Below are 6,974 nucleotides of genomic sequence, written 5' to 3'. Positions count from 1 at the left end.
TATGGAGAGGGACATTAGAAAAACCACACTCTACACCCTGAATAAGGACACTAGATCCAGGAGAAGTCTTCTCAGAAAAAGGCAGTGTATCTGCTAAAATAAGAGATTGAGAAGCTCCTGTGTCTCTTAAAATTGTAATCGGAGTAGGTGGGCAAGTGTCACCGATAAGTGACACGGAACCTTCCGAAAGGAATGGTTCATAAATCTCCATTATAGAATCAGACTTGGGTTCTTTGACCTTCAAAATTGCATTGTTATCAATACAAGACTGAGGTTCAGACCTTGAAGTGGTAAGACCTGTGGGTTTGGCCTCATCACGTTGTTGTTGCCTCCTTTTTAAGGTAAAGCAATCAGAAATAAGATGTCCAGTTTTCTTGCAATAATTGCATGTAGGACGAGATAAGGGACTATGACCTTTATGTTCATCAGATGACTTTGGTTTGGGAGTATTTGACTGACTAGATGAGCCAGATAAATTACTAGAACTGAACTTGGAATTACAATGTGAAGGTGTGGACTTCCCTTTATTTATAAATGAGCCTTTGTGGGTTAAAGAATAATCATCAGCTAGACGGGCAGCTTCTTCCAAAGTTTTCTACCTGTTTTTCATCTAAGAAAGATTTAACATCAGAGTGAATGCAACGTTTAAACTCTTCAACTAACATGAGCTGTCTGAGCTTTTCATGATTTTTATTAATTTTCTTAGATAGACACCACCGATCAAAAAGTTGTTCTTTTCTCTTGCAAATTCGACATGGGTTTGACCAATTCTTTTCTTAGAATTTCTGAATTTTTGCCTGTAGGCCTCTGGTACTAACTCATAACCTTTCAGAATTAATTCTTTTACATTATCATAATTAGAGCTTTGTTCAACAGTAAGTTGTGTATAGATTTCACGAGCTTTACCAATTAAGACACTCTGTAAAAGTAATGTCCAGTGCTCTATTGGCCATTTTAAATTTTCAGCAACCTTTTCAAAATGAAGAAAATACTTATCAACTTCTTTTTCTTGAAAAGGTGGAACAAGCCTAATATTTTTAGTGACATCAAATTTTGAATTTATTCTATGTTCAAACTGATTTGTTCTCTCTTTGATTTCTAATTCTCTCATTCTTAACTGAAATTCTCTCTCTTCTCTTTCTTTTTCTAATTTTCTCTCTTCTCTTTCTTTTTCAAACTGCCTTTCCCTTTCTTTTTCTTCCCTTTCTTTTTCTTCCCTTTCTTTTTCAAACTGCATTTTTTCTAGTTCAAATTTAAATTGTAATTCAAGCTCTTTTATCTTTATTTCAGAAATTTCAGAGTGCTTTTCAACAATCTGAGAGAGTGCATCTTCTCCAAAAATATCTTCATCCACAAAATAATGAATCAGAAGATTTTTAATTTCTTGTTTACGCATTGAAGATTTAATTTCTAATAAATTATACTTTTTTGCAAGATCGAGCAAATCAGTTTTCTTAGCCAAATCTAATACCTCCTGGGAAGGGTCAGCTACAAACTTTTCTAAATTAAAAGACATGACTGCTTGCTGCTGGTTTTAAACTCAGAAAGTGATGTGTTTCAAAAATTTCAAAATGAAAGGTACACTTAATAGAACAACTATGATATCAACTCAGATGAGTAAATACGGTAATAATAAAATGTAGAATAAATGGTAATAATTTCCAATAATGTAGCCAAAAAGAAATATTCAATCCCGGACGAGCCCCCAATTTCTGTTACGAGCCAGGCGTAACGAGAAAGAAAAGCCAGCAACAAACTTGTAACAATAACAAAATTATTACAGAAAATTTATTAAAGTAAAAATAAAATAACAAATTATCTTTACAAATACCTGAAGTCCAAATAAAAATTACAAATGTCTAGTCTGATCCTGGAATGATCTTTTTTTAATAGCACAGTTAAATCCAAGAACACTTTAGAAAAAAATTCCCACAATAAAATCCACAAGAATAATTAATAATCCAAGCTCCAATAAATCACTTAATTTCCAAGTTAAATAATACTCCAAATATATTGATTTCTAAAAGATCACTGATGACTTAAAAGGTAACTGATGACTTAAAGATAAGATTAATGAAAAATGTCTCCTTATATATATTAACTAAGAAGTTTCCAGAAAGGTCTATTATGTTCTCAAGTAATCATAATCTAGCAACTTCAACAATAAAGATCATTCCAGAAGTTTCTATCTAAATATAATGCATGAGTTTTCTACAACAGTTAAGAACCTTCTAGTACATACATGTAGTTTATGTTCTAAAAATAGAACAATGATAATATTGGAAATACCAACTGGTCAGATATAAATTATATACATGTAAGATGTTGCATACATAACAAGAACCACCAGAAAGTCTTTCAGTTGTCTTTGTTCTATATCTTGAAAGGTTGTTTAAGTTATCCACATTTAATTTGGAACCTGAATTGATTATAAAAACAACATGCCACTAAAAGGACGTTTTTTTGCTATATTGTATCTTACATATTTTGATTCTACTTCACCACTTGCCATTAAATCTTGCAACTTTGATGGATTTTTTTTGTGCGTTACAGACAGCAATAGAACTGCACTTACACAAATCACATTATGAGCACAGTCTCTAAAGTTTTATTGACTTTATATTACCAAATGCCATTAACAAATGTTATATCACTTAGTAATCTGTAGATAAAAAGGAATTTGACAGACGAAAGACCCTTTCAACTGTCCAACATATAGAACAATGGCATTTTGGTCTGAAATTACACTTAACATTATATAAATCCTAATGAGACAGGTAGTTGGAAAATCATATTTCTAAATTAAGGTATGTAGAAAATCAGATATTATAATTATGTTTAAAGTCGTAATTATTTGAAGAAGATTCTACATTGTATGTGCTTGATTGGACAATGCGCCTAAGACAATGGTTGATATAACACCAATATATGTAAATGACTGAACAACATTAGGTAGCACATGTTTTTTTATATACTTCTACATTTTTGTCAGTTTTCAAATTTAAAATCCATAGCAACTGTTTTACATGCATTTAACACAACACTTTGCCATCTGTACAAGGAATAAACTAATAAAACTGTATAAGATGTAAACAATTATGTAAAAGCAACTAATAAAAATGAATCAGCGAAATCTTTTTGTTATAATATATTTTCTTAATTAAACATTTATAATTATCTACGCATGACATGAGGTGATTTCTTGTGAAATAAAATCTGAAACAAGTGGAATTAAGAAAGTTTAATACTTTACAAAAATTAATATAGAATTCAGTGTACTGGGATTAGACTTCTGTGACTTGGAAATATTTTAATTTTATGTGTCTATTAGACATAAATAATTTTCAGACAGTTAGGAATTTTGATAAATGTGGCCAAGATGTAAATGTTGATTCTATTTTCGGAAATATTTAGAGACTTGTGAAAACATAAAATTCTCTCGTAAATATTACAGGAGCCAGCTATTTAGGTTTTTTATGAAATGTATATTGAGGTTTCTTATAATCCCTGAAATAATTCAAGGAACGAAAAAGGTAACTTAAAATCTTCCTCAAAACAGCATACACATTTTCAGAATGAAGCACCCTTGGCATACACATTTAAAAAACAACAACTGAACTATATATTCTGTAGCTGATGAAGACAAACAAACTCAGTATAGGAGTGAATAAGTAAGCAAAAGTAAGCAATAACTCAAGACATCCAAGGAAATTTCTATAAATACTCTTTCTAATACATCGGTGAAGATTACGCTGTAAAAATGACCCAATCTGTTATTTTTAGGCGGCTTTTCATTTTTTACCCTAAAAATTTGTAAACATACATGTATATTACCGGTCAGTAACCAATAAAAAAGTCAACTAGGTAATTCAGCTCAAATTGAGAAAATGACAATTTCAATATGCGAAATGACTTTGGAGATAGCATACAACAAGGGTATCAATCTAAGCTACAATATCGAAGTGCCACTTAAAAGTGTGTAATATGTTGCGGAATCTGTTTCGCCTTCTTTCAATTGACAACACTATGATAGACAATACCTCTTTGACAGATTACGGTCATTAATAAAACTGCACTTTTACAAATCAGTCTTTTATCTTTTTCAAAGAACTATCAACACATTCTTTAAACTTATATATGCTTGATATTTGTATTTGTCTCAAAGATTCAAGCACTTTATAATCTATAAACAAAAAGGATTTTGACAGGTGAAATCCCTTTCTATTGTTAAACAAATAGTGTCAGGTGTGCTGAAGAAAATGAAATGGAGATAAAGTTATGATCAAACCACCTGGTGTTAAAATAAAGACACTACTGTAATTTAGAAAATGATTTCCAGTGTGTGTAAGGAGAATAAGGAAAAATGAATCATTAAAGATAGTACATCAATTATACGTTTTTATAAATTATCGTTTTAGAATTCTTTGCATTTAGGATAAAAATGTAACAACTGACCAAGTCATGCAATCAAGACTTTACAATCTAGTCTGTTATGACATTCCTAAAATAAATGCGCTTCATTTCAATATTAACATGTACCTCTCGCAAACAATCAATTTTACATGCTTAACCTAAAGTCCTGTGTTTTCCAATGTCACGGAAAATTGATGACAGATATAGTAAATTTAACCAATTCGAAAAGTCAAAAGAATTTATCAATTTATATAATCGCATGCTGCATTGATTCTTGAACATCAAAAAGTGCGATATGCAATGCAACACCTTTTTTTATTATTTCATTTCGTTGGATTTCCATTTGAAACAGATAAAGAGCTATCTCTTTAATTGATATGTTCGCATCTGGGTAAACACCACTGTCCCCTTTTTTACTAAATGACTGAAAACAATACTTACCACTGAAATTCGATATGAAACTCGACATATAGCAGCTTTATATATTTGGAGCCTAAATATTCACTTTAATTTTAGGACTCTCTCTTTCTTGTAAATTTTATCCCCTGACCAGTTAGAAACGAACGCTACGAATTCGTGTACTTCTTCCAAAGATTGACATTAGTTTGTTGAACTTAACATTATAAATAATTGAAATCTTTGAACGAAACAATCATATTGCAACCGCTTTAAATATTCCGAAACATTTCTGCTTATTATTATATCTTAGCCACTTTATCATTATAAGTATATCTAGGGAAATCTGAAGAAGTGCATAAAAATTGACTGGTCAGACAAAGGTTTATCTAGTTTTTTATAAGTACCCGTTCATTTTGGTTAAGTGGAAATACACACTAAATCACATGGAAAGCATAAAAATGTACGTTTCAATAACGTGTAAACGACTTTTAAAGTTAGGATATTATGAAGGACATTATGAAATTTGAATATCTTGTCATCAGTAAAATACTTCTATATATTCATCTTATGGCAACCAAATGTTAATTGATGAAAAAAATAGCACACACTATCGTTTACTTAACATTGCATATACATAGTATAAATGTTGTAGTAATATAGACCTATGTACGTACATTTCGAACACGAGTTTATATCTTATTCCTTTCCATACTTATCTTATCTAACTTGCTTGTTCTCTATACAAAATTGTATTATATTAAGGTTAATGAACCTTCTCAGACGATATAGAGTAGATATATAATCAGAATTATGGACATTTATCTACTGCTTAGATAGTAATGACGAATCCTCGATAGTATAGTGGTGAGTATCCCCGCCTGTCACGCGGGAGACCGGGGTTCAATTCCCCGTCGGGGAGGTGGTTTTTTAAAAGCTGATTTCAAAAATGTCTTTATAACAGAATGGACTAAATCTTACAATAATAATTATAATAAATACTTTGTACAAGTCAACCGCATATTCAGTTATCGCATACAAAATTAAACGAATTTCAAGGTTTACATTTACATAATTATGTAACTCATTGCAATCAATATTACTTGTCTAACATTTTATATGATTTTCTTTCACAAAAATCTGTGTTTCGATTGATTTTTTTTTGTCGCGGAAAAAATGACAAAAAAATCGAAAGAATATATCTAATTAAATGCTGCATTGATTCTTTATTCTTAAAAATCAAAACAGGGCAATATATACCTCCTATTTTGTTCATTTTGTCATTTGTATTTTAGGGGCCAACACCACTTATAAAAGTAAAAAAAAAATTTTGCTTATGTTTTTGTAGTCTCAAAATTATTTAAATATATCCAGGGAAATCTGAAGAAGAACATACAAATTTACTTTGTAATCAGTACTCGTCGATTTTGATTAATTGGAAATGCAAACTAAATCAGATGGAAAGCACGTAAACACGACTTTTAAAGTATTTCGAATATTGTGTGGCATCAGTTAAAAACTGCTATATATCCGATACATAATTTCTTATGTAGACAAAATATTAACTGTTGAAAGAGTGAACAAAATTAGCCCAAAATAACGTTCGCTTAACATGCATGTAAAAAGTGCATATAGCATAGACCAATGTACTAGTACATTTCGAACACTATAGATTCAGTAGTTTATTGTAAAAATTGTCTATATCACATAATGAAAGAGATGACTGATGTCTGTAATGGCACATCAAAATGTAAATAGCACATAATATGCAATATTAAATAAAATCTACAAAAGTTATTAATATTTTGTAGAAATATAGAAAAAAACATTCTCCTTTTCCTATCATTTACAAATATTATACATCAAATTTATCTTTAGTTTTAGAACGAAATCCAGGCAGAGAGGAACACTCATCCTGAGCTTATTTCTACGTTCAAGAAAGATAGAAGCTTTTTTGTTAGCTTACGTCTATCATTTTATATGAAACGGATGAATTGATCAATAGGTAGTTGAGTGGACATTATTTTATAATAAATAAATAAATAAATAAAAAAATAAAATAAAAAACATATTTCCCAATGAAAACAAATAATAGCTACACAAATTTAGCAAACATGCGAACATTAACTGATCTATGCTAAATTTGGAGTTGAAAATGAAAAAGA

The 6,974-nt window shown here is 30.2% G+C and overlaps 1 non-coding gene across 1 annotated transcript; it reads left to right on the top strand.

The window, feature by feature from the left end:
• Positions 1 to 5,659: 5,659 nt before the first annotated feature.
• Trnad-guc (transfer RNA aspartic acid (anticodon GUC)) lies at positions 5,660 to 5,731 on the top strand. Its single transcript has one exon. It is a non-coding gene; the product is annotated as a tRNA-Asp (tRNA).
• Positions 5,732 to 6,974: the final 1,243 nt, after the last annotated feature.

The sequence above is a fragment of the Ruditapes philippinarum genome, unplaced genomic scaffold, assembly GCF_026571515.1.
Source record: "Ruditapes philippinarum isolate M1 unplaced genomic scaffold, ASM2657151v2 ctg3805_1_1_1_1, whole genome shotgun sequence".
Taxonomy (NCBI): Eukaryota; Metazoa; Mollusca; class Bivalvia; order Venerida; family Veneridae; genus Ruditapes; species Ruditapes philippinarum.
Note: the sequence above shows the minus strand (reverse complement) of the source record. Positions and strands in the feature narration are given on the sequence as shown.